Below are 12,960 nucleotides of genomic sequence, written 5' to 3' on the forward strand. Positions count from 1 at the left end.
CGATGGGGGGGGTAGGTGGGGAGGGGGGGACTGGTCTGAGCAGGCCGGGGGAGGGGGAGGGGGGAGGCCCTTCGTGGCGGGGGAAAGTCCGTGATTAGGTAACCAGGAATTCTATGTCAAGTAAGAAATCGCGAACGCGACCGAGGATTTAAAGGGGGAGGGGGGGTGGAGCGGGCGCTAGATTTACAAGGAGCTATAGGGAACTCAATATTAACTGGGCGGTGTCTGAAGTCCTCCCGGCCGCAGGCCAGGCCAGCCCGGGGCTCCGTCCCCAGCTCCCAGCCGCCGGGACTCCCCCACCCCCCACCCCCGTCGGAGGTTCGGGCTCCGGGAGCCCAGGCACATCCCGGAAGGAAGTCCCCGAGGCTTCCTTTGCCCGTGGGCTTGGCCAGGGCGGAATCTCTGCTCTAAGAGTCGGAGAAGCTGGAGCGCCGGAAAGGGCTCGGCAGGCCGGGGAGGGGGAGCGGAGGGAGGGATGGGGGGGTGCGGAGGGGGGAGGGAGAAGGGCGAGACTTACTAAAAGGTGGTTTGCTTCAGGAAACGCCGCGTGTACAGATCTGGGGCTAGGGAGGCTGGCCAGAGGGTTTCCAGCTTGGAACCCATCCTCGGGGTGATGTTCGCACCTCGGCCTCGGGCACGGACCCTTCCCCGCCATCCCAGGGGTCCCACTCTGTCGGGTGCCGCCTCCGAGCCCACCGCCGGCAGCCGGCGAATTCGCTAGCGCCGGGCGGGAGGCGGGCGAGCGGCGCTGCGGGGTTCTGCTGCGGGCGGCCGCCGACTCGAGGGCGCGGGGTTAGAACAACTCGGCCAAAGCGATCTGAACTTTCTCCCCTCGGGTCAGCCGGCGCTGGGCCGACCTGGTGGGCGCGGGGCTGTGTTTACAGACACTTGCCTTTGTTTATAACGCTGGGGGGCGGAGGGAGGCGCGCCCTGATTCTCTGTGACTCCCGGGATCCCTGTCCGTTTGACCGAGGGGCTCCCTCCCTCTCCCGCCTCCAGCCGCCTTTTACTTTAATCCGTTCGAGAGAAAGATGCCAGATCCTAGGGGTGGAGGGAGAGAGTTTACCGAGGTAGTGGCGTGCACGGTGGTGGAGGCGGTGAGGTTTTCAAAACAGGAACCCCAGAGCAGTTATCTTCACGTGCCTGTGTTGGCTGGTGCGGGCCTGGCTTGGCTGTGGTCTTCCTTGCCACCTGGGCCTTAACGCATTGCTGCCGCTTTAACACTTTTTCTGGCTTGTTAAACACCGGCAGAAGGGAGCCAGAAGACCCTGGCAGCACCGTCGCTACGAGGCCGCCGGCTGCTGCACGTGCTTTTAAACCCGCGCTCCAGAAACGCGGGTCTGGCCTCTTTGTCTGGCCTGGGCCCGGCGCTGCCCGCCCGCTCTCGGCGCTGCCCGCCCGCTCTCCTGCCCGCCCGCCGCGCCGCTTCCTCGGGCTCCGCAGCACCCGGCCCCGACACCTCCACCACCTGGACGTTCCAACCCAGCGGCCACCTCAACGGGCCAGACATCCGGCAGACCCGACACGCCAGGGGGCCGAACCCCCTAACCGGGCGAGCGCACTACCCGGCCGAACACTTCAACAGCAAGACACCCCAGATTGTCGGTCACTCGCGCCGCCGCACGTCCCCAGCCAGCCTCCCAGTGCGCAGTGCCACCCCACCTCCCGCCTCACGTCGTCAAGTCCCAGGGCACTGAGTGGTGGGCGAGGCGGGCGTTTCTTCCACGCTTCCATGCTTTTCTCTTCTACACGTTTCTTTCTCTTTTAACTCCCTTTCTTCTTTGCTTAAAAAAAAAAAAAAAAGTTTCCAAGTTCCTGCCTTGTGGGACTGGCTAAAAGGCCTCTGTTTTAATTGCTCGGATAATGTGGTTGCTGCCATTTTGTTAAAAGCAATCACTCCTGCAGCGAAATCACAAGCTCTCTAGACAGGCCGGAGCCGACAAAAATGCAGGATTTGACGTTAAAAGCTAAATGGGAAGCTGGGGCGGCGGAAGGTAAATTGATGGTGGATCTGGTTGTCAGGGCCCGGCCCCAGACCGCCGCGCAGGCCGAGAGCCTGATAACCCTGGAGCACCGGCGGGGCGAGGGCTCGCCGCCGTGTGTGTGTGTGTGTGTGTGTGTGTGTGTGTGTGTGTGTGGTGTGTGTGTGTGGTGTGTGTGTTGTGTGTGTGTGTGTGTTGTGTGTGTGTTCCAACAGACCCATTCTCACCTTCTTGGGAAGTAATTTGGGAAACTCGACAGAGGGAGACCCGAGCACTCCCTGCTCCCAACCCCAATTTTCCAGGACTTTTCGCCCCCCAGGCTGGACACTTACTGTGGCTTTCAGAGTTGTTTTGTTTTTTCTTTTTTTCTTTTTTCTTTTTTTTTTTTTCAGGTCGACGTGCCAAGGAGATGACAGCAAGATCACTTGGAGTTCTTCTTGCCTTCTAAATCCCGGGGCCACACTCTGGGGGCACCGTGGGAAGCTCCATCCTCCCAATCGGTTAGCCAGTAGGTGGGGGCATCTAGGAAAGGTGTGCCTCTCACCTAGGCTGCCCTCCTCAGGGGCGGCAGGACCAGGAGTCCCTGTCGTCTCCGCGGTGAGGTGAGTGCAGCAGTGGCGCCAGGGACCTTCGGGCCCCTTGGAAACCAAGTGTGCAAGAGTCGGGACAGGAGGGCCGCTGCATCCCTGCCCCCTCACCTGGGCCGCTGCTGGCCGCCGTCCGGGGCTGGTATCCCACACCCCGTTGTTAAGGTGGCAAGAGGATGAGTTGCGTGCACGCGGATTTCGCAGGAAGGGGGCCCGCGGGTGAGCGGGATCTCGAGGCAAAGCCACAGGCAGCCGGAGGAGGCCTGCGAGCTGCTTCCGAGACTAGTTTTGCAGCGAGAGCCGGAGCCGGCTGCGAGGGCCTCAGGTGTGTGTGCGGGGGCCGTAAACTGGGCACAGGATGCCACAACAGCCGGCACTGCATTTGTACAGCGGCTCTCCAGAGCGCAGGAAACGGCTCAGCTCTTCCTGTAGCTTTAAGGAAACCGAGCGTCTCCCGCTGTGCGTGTGGCCGGCGGTTTTCTCCCCCACGGCTGCCCTGCGTGCTCCCTGCCCACGAGTCCCACCCACGCGCCTGGATTTGGAGACCAGACTGGTGGTAGGTGCCAAGCGGAGACGATGAGGAAAGGAGGCTTGGGGCGTGTGCCCCGGGGAGGGCTGCATCTGGACCCTAGGCGCCGCCTGTCTCTTTCGGATCTGTTGACCTGAGGGGACCCTTTCGTTCGACCAGGCCTGACTCCTCGGGCCTGTGGGAGCCCGCGCATCCCTCGGAGTCAGAGACTCTGGAGCGGCCCCGAGGCCCCGGCAGCCCTCTTCCCCGGAAGCCCAGTTGTGCTGTCGGGTCTACGTCCACGGGGGGATGGGGGACCAAGTGTTTAACGGTTTGGCAAGAGAGGAGGGGAGAGGGGCAACTCCAGGAGAGGAACGCCTCCCACGTTTGGGGGCGGACGGCTGGGAGCAGGCACTGCCCGCAGCGGGTCCGCGGGTGCCCCCCGGCCAGACTCAGCTCCCCGGCGGCGGCCGGTCGTCTGGTGGTGGTCCAGGGGCGCGGGGCACCGACTCACAGGCGCACCGACGAGCCTCCTCTCCTGTCCCCGTCACCCTGCCCAAGCCAGCTCCCTGCTGGAGCGCGCCCCCCGCCTCTCCCCAGAACCGACCCCCCTACACACGCATTCCCTTCCAATTCTCCCGGCAGTTGGGCCGCTTTGATGATCAGATGGTAGAGCCCTGATTACAAATTTATTCCCGGCCGCTCCGTCCGTCTTTATCTCCGCTATTAGGGCCATCTGGGAGTGATTAGCGCCGCGCCCGCGCCCGGCCGCGCTGCCTATCTCGCCGCGGCGGGGCCGGAGCCTGACTGACGTCAGGGCAGACGGCTCGGAGCCATCCCAGCCGAGCTGGGTGTAATCGGCGACCGCGCGGCCAAGTCCTCCCGGGCCAGGCCGGCAGCTGGAACGCGCCGCCCGCCTGAGCGCGGGGACTTTCTCAATATGTATTTTTAGTCCAGAAGACGTTTTATTTTCCTCGTTGGAGGTGAGGTGTGGCCGGGGAACGTCTCTACGGGCCCCCTCCCCACTTTAAGTTTTCCAACTCATTGCATCTGGTGCGTCCGGCCTGGAAAAGGCTCCCGCGTCTGGCCCTGACCGACGGCGGTCTTCTGCTATCCTTGGGCCGGGGTGCTGCTCTCCTACACCAACAGCTGCGGCCCCTGCAGCCATGCCCATGCAGGCCGGGCTGCCAGGAGGAGGTGGCTCTTAGGGGTCCAGGGGGCTCTTAGGGCAGCTCTCCCGGTACTGGCACCCGCTTGGCCCCTACAGCCCTCGAGCCAAAATAGTGGGAGTTTCTGCCTAGCGGGGCGGCCAGGCAGATGCTAGTTATGGAACAGGATGTCTCTCCACGCCTCCGTCTTTGCACCTGCTATTACAGCCCAAAGGATCTGAGAAGCAGAGGCTCTGGACCCTCTCCTGCCTCCCCCTCCCCCTCAGGAGTTGTCCTTGACGCAAACCCTGACATCTTGCAAGGGCAAGGTTGCCAGGCGGCAGCTTTGTCCCCTACTATGTCTCAGTGCCCAGAGCAGAGGCTGGGTATATTTGTAGAATTCCTGGGCGGGAGGACGACACCCCTGACCTCCTACCCTGGTGCCCTGGGGCGCTGGCCTGGTCTTTGGGATGAATCCAATTCCAGAACCGTTTAGGTTGGAGCTTCCCACACTTACCTAGTGATCCAAAATCCCCGAAGAACCTGATAAAGATATAAATTCAGCCCCCACCTCCACCAGTAATTCTGATTCAGCCAGTCAGGGGTGAGACCTGAAGTCTGCAGTTTTCAAAACTCCCCTAGGGGATTCCGGAACCACTTCCTGAGGCCACACACACCCACTGCAGCCAGCCCCTCGACCTTGGCACTCTCTCAAAGGCCCATGTGGAACAAGGGATGGGTTCGCATGGAGATGGCTTTCTCCGGGGAGGGTGAGGCCTGCATTATTTATAGTCTCTACTGGGAGAGAATTGGCCATATCATGGATCAGTCCCACACCTTGATAACTGGGCAACGGCAAGGATTCAAAGCAGAGCCAGAAGCTGCTATTTATTTCGGCACAGGCTGCAAAGGCCGAGCTGATTGTTTACTCAGAAGCTACAGATAATTTAGCTAGAGGGAAAAGAAGTCATAGCCCGTGATTTGAGTGTAGTGATGAGAAGATCTATTTGGGCAGCCAAGAGTATCTAAAATAAATAGGGGATCCAGTCGAGAATATGTCCCAAATGTTCACCCCTCCTCGATTCTTAGAGGCCACTCAATACGGCAACCTCCAAAGTGTCTTCTTGTAATCTAGAAGGGAAGAGAACCATCTCCTCCTAAATCCGTGAAAGCATCACACTGAGAGAGCTTAGCGCCCCCTATGCCCTCCCACACACCCCCTGTCCCCAGCAGAGGGGAGAGGAAATATGGGGGCGGGGTGGGGATAGAGAATGAGGCTTTTAGAGATTGAATCCATAATAACTGGAGGAGGAGGGGCCTATCTGAGCTCCTAGAGGGGGGAGGGGCAGGATCGCTGCAAGAAGTAGTTTCCCACAGCGCTGGTAAGTGGCTTCTCCAGGTTCTGAATGGTGGAGTCCGCTCAGGCAAATAGGCAGTTTTCTGAGTCATTCAGACCACTCACAAACAAACAAACAAAACTAACAAGAACAACAACAAAACCACATTGCTTCTTCCCATGCACTTGCACTTAGCATAAATGAACTTTTACTGGAATTAAATGGAATGAATCAGTGTGGTCCACAGGCCCAGAGAATCCCTGTGTATATTTCTAAGCAAAGGAGGCAGGCTTGCAGGCAGCTAAATCATTTATATAAAGGATCATAGGGTACTCACTAGACCCCCCCACCCCAACTTACAACCCCGTTTTCTCAAATAGTATATTTAATGCACAACTAATCCTGAACAACCAGACTCAACCTGACATTTCCCTGTGAGCAGATGGTTTCAAAATGTCATTCCTTGTAGCACCAAATCATCTTTCAGTTCACTGGTGAGCAAGGACTGAAGAGTCAGGGAGACCTGCAGATTTTTCTGTAGGACATGGGGTCATTTGCTGCTTGCTTGTTTGCTGGCTCCCCCCGCTGAAAGGACTTAGAACAAACAGTGCACTTACTCGGGCAGAGAGTTTTCAACCTTCCTTAAGTACATTGCCTAGAGAAGAGGCCAAAAAAGGTATCATTCTAAATTAAGATGGCAGTAAATACCTCCTTCTGGAAAGATGGAAGCCAGTGACCACAGGCCAGTGCGTGACTGCCTTCTACTTAAAGTGAGTTGTTGTTGCCTTGAGCTGACATTTTGTCTTTAGGATAAGGCAGAAACGCAGGAAACAAAAACCGTGTGTTTGTTGCTTTTATTTTTGAAGAAGAAAACGCAGGCTAAGTCTGTAAGTAGAACTTGGCGAGGAAGGAAAACTGGTGCGGTTTTACTGGGAGGAAGTGTCCGCCAAGCCGCCTGACCATCGCCCTCCCTTTGCAAATCTGGTTTTCATATTCTCCCTCAGTAATCGCCCAAAGCCATAACTGTCTCTGAAATTATTCATTAAAGTCATTTTCAGGGATTCTCACAGGATGACTCTTTTACGTTTATGATCTTCTGAGAGCAATGACATCAGCCTCTGTCTATTTTCCGCTTTTAATTAATGTGCTGGGAAGACAGAGGGGCCGGGGCTCTGTCCGTGGGGAGGGGACGGGCGGGCGGGGGGGAGTGGAATTCGCCGGCCGCTCTGCTCCCGGCGCGGTCAGCTGAGCCCCGGCGCGCAGACATCCTTTGATTAAGGAGGGTATTTCGGGGAGTGCAGGCTGTGCAGAAGATCACGGCTGTGCCCTGTGGTGCTGTCAGCAGTGACAGATCCCAGATGGGGCCGCTACTGTATGGCAGATTGAGTTTCTCAGCAGAAAACTCACCCTCCCACCTAAACGTCTTCAAAAACCTTCTCCAGATACTCCAGGTCGCTTCGTGTGAAACTGAAAAAGTCCAACCCCGAAGTTGGTTTCGCGTGCGTGCCTGTAGGTTAGGCTCCCCCCCCTTCTTTTTTTCTCTGCACTTCCTTCTCCTCTGAGCATCTTCGACCCGAAGGGCTACCCGGCTGCTAAGAGCGCAGACCTGGCAGGCCTGGTGGTTCCCGTTCGCCCGGCCCAGCGCCGCGCCGTCGACTCAGCACCAAGGGGCCCCGAAGGCAATCCGGTGGGTAGGGGCGCGGCGTCTGAAACTTGGGGGCAACTCGGAGCGCCCCAGGCAGCCGGCGTGGACGGCACGGGGAAAGCTGGGGGGCGGGGGCGGCGAGGATTGAACCTTAGGAGGAAGCGGAGAGCACCCGGCCTGGCCCCCTGCTTCCCTTGCCCGTTTTCCCCGGCGGAGCGCCGTCCCGCCAGCCCCGGCAATTTCAGGGGCCGCGCCAAGCCCGGGAAGGGGGCGGGGGCTGCCTCCGGGACCGGGAAGGGCGTGCAGGCCGCCTTGCGAGCCTCCGGGGCTCCGCGTGATCCGGCGTGGGGAGATGCGGCGGCAGAAGCTGGACTGGGGCATCTCCCAGGTGAGAGGGGGCGCAGCGAGTCCCAGCTTTCCGCGCAATCTACATCCGCCCACTTGAGAGCGGCCGGCTGCAGGTCCGGGCCCCAAGTTTCGCATTCCTGGACACACATCGGGTTGGAAACTCCGTTGCAGAAACATTTGGACTTATGTTAAACCTGTGTTTAAAAATTAAACAGCCCCGTCGCTACCTCCTCGGAGGCGATGGAGATTCCTAGCCCGGTGCCGGCCCCTCCCAAGGGTGCCTAGGCCTGGAGAAGGGGGTGAACGGCGGAGCGGAGCGCGCGCGGCACCCCGATTCTGCTCGGATTTCTAGACCCCACCCATCCCTACCCCACGATCCTCTTAACTGGGGCACTCGGTGTGTTCCCACGGGCCTGGGCCGGGGGCGAAAGAGAAAAGGAAGGAAGAACAGAGACCTGGAGAGAGCGAGGTTTGCTTTAATTTAAAGATAAGACACTGGTCTCTCCATCAAAATACCCATGCAGCCGCCTCCACGTACTCCCACACCACCCCTCCGAGCTTGGAGAGCCTCAGTTTGGCTTTCAAAAGAGTCTCTATGGAACCGAGAGAGGAGCTAAAAATACCGCAGACGCGAGGCCCAAGGTGCTGGGGGTGGGGGAGAGCTGGCGGCCACCCCCAGCCCCGGCCTGCCCTGGAGGGACCGCCTTCCGCACCTCGAGGGCCCGGCTCGGGCTTAGCTGGGCGCCCGCCCGGCAGCCTCTGGGCGACTTTGCCTTGTCTTTGCGCCCTGACCCGGGCCTTCTGTAGCCAAGCCTTCGGGTCCAATCTCTGGTAAAAATCAGATGCCACGCTTTTCAAGCTCTCCATTCTGCCCTCTCTGCAGACTCAATCTGAGAAAGCAAAGAGGTAGGACCACTAGATGCTATTGTATGTCAACGATAACCCGTTCTCGCAGGGTCCCGCCACACTGTGTATAATGATCCATATGGATGTATGCAGTTGTTTGCAGTCCGGGCACACAAGATGATTTGGGAGAAACCTGTGAACCCCTATTACAGCCCTCTCCCGGAAAAAACAAACAAAAAAATCTCTCAGTTATTTCCCCTACCATTCCCCCTGGTTATCAGGTAAAATCACAAAACTCTTTATACAAGAGCAAAACACACACTGAATTTCAAAACTCCCGCTCGCCCTCTTCAGAAGGCAGCTTTTATTTTCACGGCCCACGCTGGATGAAAATGGTTTATTTGGGGTGTTTTTTTTCCTTGTACCCACATGCCCTGTAAAAGTTTTCCGTGCACGGGCCCGGCCCCCCCCCCCTCCCCCGATGACCGCAGGGCCTTGTTTCCAGACTGCAGCCCCAGCCACTTGGTTTTTAAATCTTAGGCTGGAGCCGAGGTGTAATTGCGACCCCGCCCGATCCGCGAGCCTCCCGGGGGGACGTTTGGCCGGGCCTGCGCTGGGCCCGGGACCTCCCAAGTGGCGGACCTGGGAGCCGGGAGCCGCGCGGCCCTCTCCCTCCCGCCTCCTCCCTCCCTCCCTCCCCTGCGGACTCTGCTCCTTTTCTCCGCGTCTCCATCCAGCTTGCCCGTGCCATGGGCGCACAGCATTTTCTCTTCCCCTCCACTTTTTTTGGTTTTCTCTTGCCCTCTCTAGCATCTTTTTACCGCTCTCTCCATCGCCTTCACGTTGAAATCCCAGGCCCAGAGAAGCAGAGCGGGGCTTTGTCTGAATCTGGAGAAACCAACTGAGAGCCTCTGGCCCGGCGGGCGCCGCGGCGGAGGCGCAACCGGCGCTTCTGCGTAACGTCAGCGCGCGGGGTAATTTACCTTCCCCGGGCGTCTGTCAATATGACTAATTTCCACAGGGGTCAAAAAGCCTTTCTCCGGCAGTCCATCTTGGAACGCTCTCTTACGCAGCAGACCGGGTTAGTTGTTTTGTTTCCAGCCCTAGAAATAAATACTCTTGGGGGCGTCCCTGCCTGGGGAGCCCGAGAGTAGCAGAGGAATATATACACGGTGTCAATTAAAGGCAGTTTTCCTTGAACTACGAACTGTGATTGGGCTTAAACGACAGCGACCTGCTAGCCTTTTAGTTCACATTACCTAACTCGTCCTTGATACCAATGCTTTCTTTAGAAACAGGAAATCAAAAAAGAGGGAAATAATTATTGCTCCAGTTTCCTTCTGTTGCGTGTAGATCCCTATTGAAACATTTTCTCCGCGTTTCGGGGTGTGATTTAAACAGAGAGTATGCGCTCGTGGCTTGCTAATCTGGCCTAGACAGAGGATATATCATCCAGGTGGCATTTTACAATAATTTCAAAACTGGTACCAACTTCTAAGTGTGAAATCAGCGCTGCGGATTCAATTCTCCGGGACTCGATATGGGCGGTGAACTGATGCTGGTTGCGTATAACTCCGACTCACTTGGAGAAACAGGCTGAAAGAAGCCAAAGTGGCTGTCGGCGACGGGCGATTCCCGTCTGCAGAGCCCTCTCCTGTCTAGAGCAGGGCACCTAGTCGCAGTCCTTGGGTGCTGGGGGAGGTAAACCTCTCCAACCCGGTCCAGTGGGAAGTGAAAGTCGCCAGAAAACCCCTTTTCCTTCCTCCTAGGCTCTGGCCCTGAGGCCCCAACAAGTAAACTTCACCGAGTGAAAATTTTAACAAACTCTCTAGAAAAGGCACGTCATTTCCCCCACCCCTCTGTGGCCTGTGGTGAGTAAATGCTTGGACCTTGGGCAGTTAGAAGATTCGGTGGACCCACCGGAAACGTAAGAACTAAGAAATCGAAGCAGCAGAGAGGAAGCGTCTCCAACGGCTGCTTCCACTCGCGGTCCCTGACCTCCGCCCGCAGGAGTGGGTGGCACGGAACCCCACGCGGGGACGCCGCCTCCCCCCAAGACCCCGCTGATCCGCGCGCGCGCGCGCGCACACCTGCCTCTCTCTCATCTGCTGGTGCATTTATGACCTAATGAAAGAATATCCTTTAGGGAAAAGACTGTCTATAAAACGTGAAATATAAAGAACCCGTCTGGATATTCCCACTGCCGGCCAGACCTGAGATTGAAGGGGCAAGACACCCCTCATCCGCGCGCGCGCGCGCGCACACCTGCCTCTCTCTCATCTGCTGGTGCATTTATGACCTAATGAAAGAATATCCTTTAGGGAAAAGACTGTCTATAAAACGTGAAATATAAAGAACCCGTCTGGATATTCCCACTGCCGGCCAGACCTGAGATTGAAGGGGGTTTTTTTAGCACAAATACCTTGACTTCTTTTGTGACTTCCATAATCACTCTGCTATTTTTTAACTAAATGTTGAGACTTTGTTCCAAGTGACCTCAGCTCATTCCCTGTGGAAGGAGGAAAAGTCTCCAGCCTGAAGATGTATCTTCATTTGGGGGAAGGCCTGCCTGGGAGTGGGGAGGGGGGGAGAATTGTACTTTCTATCCCTTGTCATCTTTGGAAAACCATGGCTCCATACATTCCAACGGCCGCAAACAGCTGGGGAAACCAAGGACTCTTTCAACTCCCTGCCCTTCCTTCCTGCCCTACCGTTTCTCCCAAATACCACCTTTGGGGGTCTCAAAAACATTGCCCTGCACTTTCTTCTCGTCCCTCTTCAGAAATCTCTCCCATTTTTCGATATAACCGACTTCCTCCTTAGAAATCACATAGTTAACCACCTGTTTTCGTGGGGAAAAGAGGGTCCGGTTTTGTGTTTGGGGGAGGATTATTAACACGAGTGGGTAGAACGAAGATAATCCCCCTTGAGATTTTCTGTATACCATACCTTTGCATAAAAGTTTTCTAAAGTCCCTTTCATTTTGCAATTGACCTTTGCCACAGGAATGGTTTAAGGTGTTTACTAGCGGGAGCTAATGCCACCAGAAAAACTGCAGGCGGCGTAAACTCTAGCGTGAGCTGATGGCATGGGTCCCCAGTGGGCGTGGAGTTATTTGCACATTTAAAATTTTTTATTGAAGTATAGTTGATTTACAATGTTGTGTTAATTTCTGCTGTATAGCAAAGTGTGTCAGTTATACATATATATTCTTTTCCATATTCTTTTCCATTATGGTTTATCACAGGATATTGAACAGCATTCCCTATGCTATACAGTAGGATCTTGTTGTTTATCCGTATTTGCATATTTTTTAAAGAGCAAGGCAGTCTAACTTAAAGGTTTTTTTTGGCATCCAGGGACCATTCAATGATCTGGGGGTGGAGTGGGTTGATTGTTCAACTCACTGCTTAGTTGATCCGTTAGTTTCTGAGTTAACAGCACTAAGGGAATTTTTACTCTCTTTTTGAGTTAGGCTTCCTGAGTAGAATTTGACTAACAAGAACTTTTGCAGCTGGTTAAAGCCTAGGGAAATGGGCAGATGTCCTAGGGTGAAGCGTTCAGCCCATCCTGAGAGGGGTAAGGCGTGAGTAGGCTGACAGGCAGCCATTTCTAGGGAAGGGTCTTTTCCTCCTTTACAAGAAATTGTCCATTTTCAAGCATCTATTAGGAAGCATCAATCTTTCTTCTTCAGTTGTGTTCTAGCTCAGCCTTTCCACTTAGGATTGAGGGTTTGGCCAGTCCTGCAAGTCAGTGTTTCTAGTAACCTGGCTTAACTGGAGGGGCAAATGGATTTCAATTGGCAAATATTCCCATCTGAGAACAGGAGAGGAGTAGTGTACATTCTGCCTCACCTAAAGTTTTATACTTCTGCATTAAAATATTATTTTCTAGTCAGATTTCCAACTTATGACCCATTGAGCAAAACAGAAAGTTTTATTACATGTTTTTCAATCCCATGTTCTCCGTAGATGGCCTCTAGATCCTCCTCCTCAAGATGTGATATCATGTCTAAGTGTACTCAACACCTAATGTCTCTCATATATGCCCTGATCAGTTAACTTCTCATGAATTCGCAGTACATTCTCATGGTTCAAAATATATATAAAATGTCTGTGTGAATAGCCTTTCTCTATCTGTCCAGTTTCTTTCTCATGTTATTAATTTCTTGCATATTCCTCCAGAGCTTCCTAATGCATAGAAAGCAAATAGGAATAGAATTGCTATGGATCTGGAAGGCTGCAAGTTACTCCATTTGTATCTGTTCTGCTGATCAGGAGGGATTGGGGGATGGGGGCAGATCCCTGGAAGCTTTGAAGAACTTGAAGAGGCTCAAATCTGGTTAGGGTGTGAGATGCCTCCCAAATGCAATTTTAAAATATCTGGGAAAGGGAAGACAGGGCACATGCAGAACAAATTATCCCTAAGGCTCCAAACTGGATTGTCTTTTCTCTGTTGCTGAATCCAAAGAGTAAGGCAAAGGGGAAGAAGGAAAGGAAGAAAAGCAAAGCAGAAAGAGTGAGGTTATCAAATTTAGAACTGTAGGAATGTGGCTTCTC

This window comes from Physeter macrocephalus, chromosome 9, assembly GCF_002837175.3.
Source record: "Physeter macrocephalus isolate SW-GA chromosome 9, ASM283717v5, whole genome shotgun sequence".
NCBI classification, from domain to species: Eukaryota; Metazoa; Chordata; class Mammalia; order Artiodactyla; family Physeteridae; genus Physeter; species Physeter macrocephalus.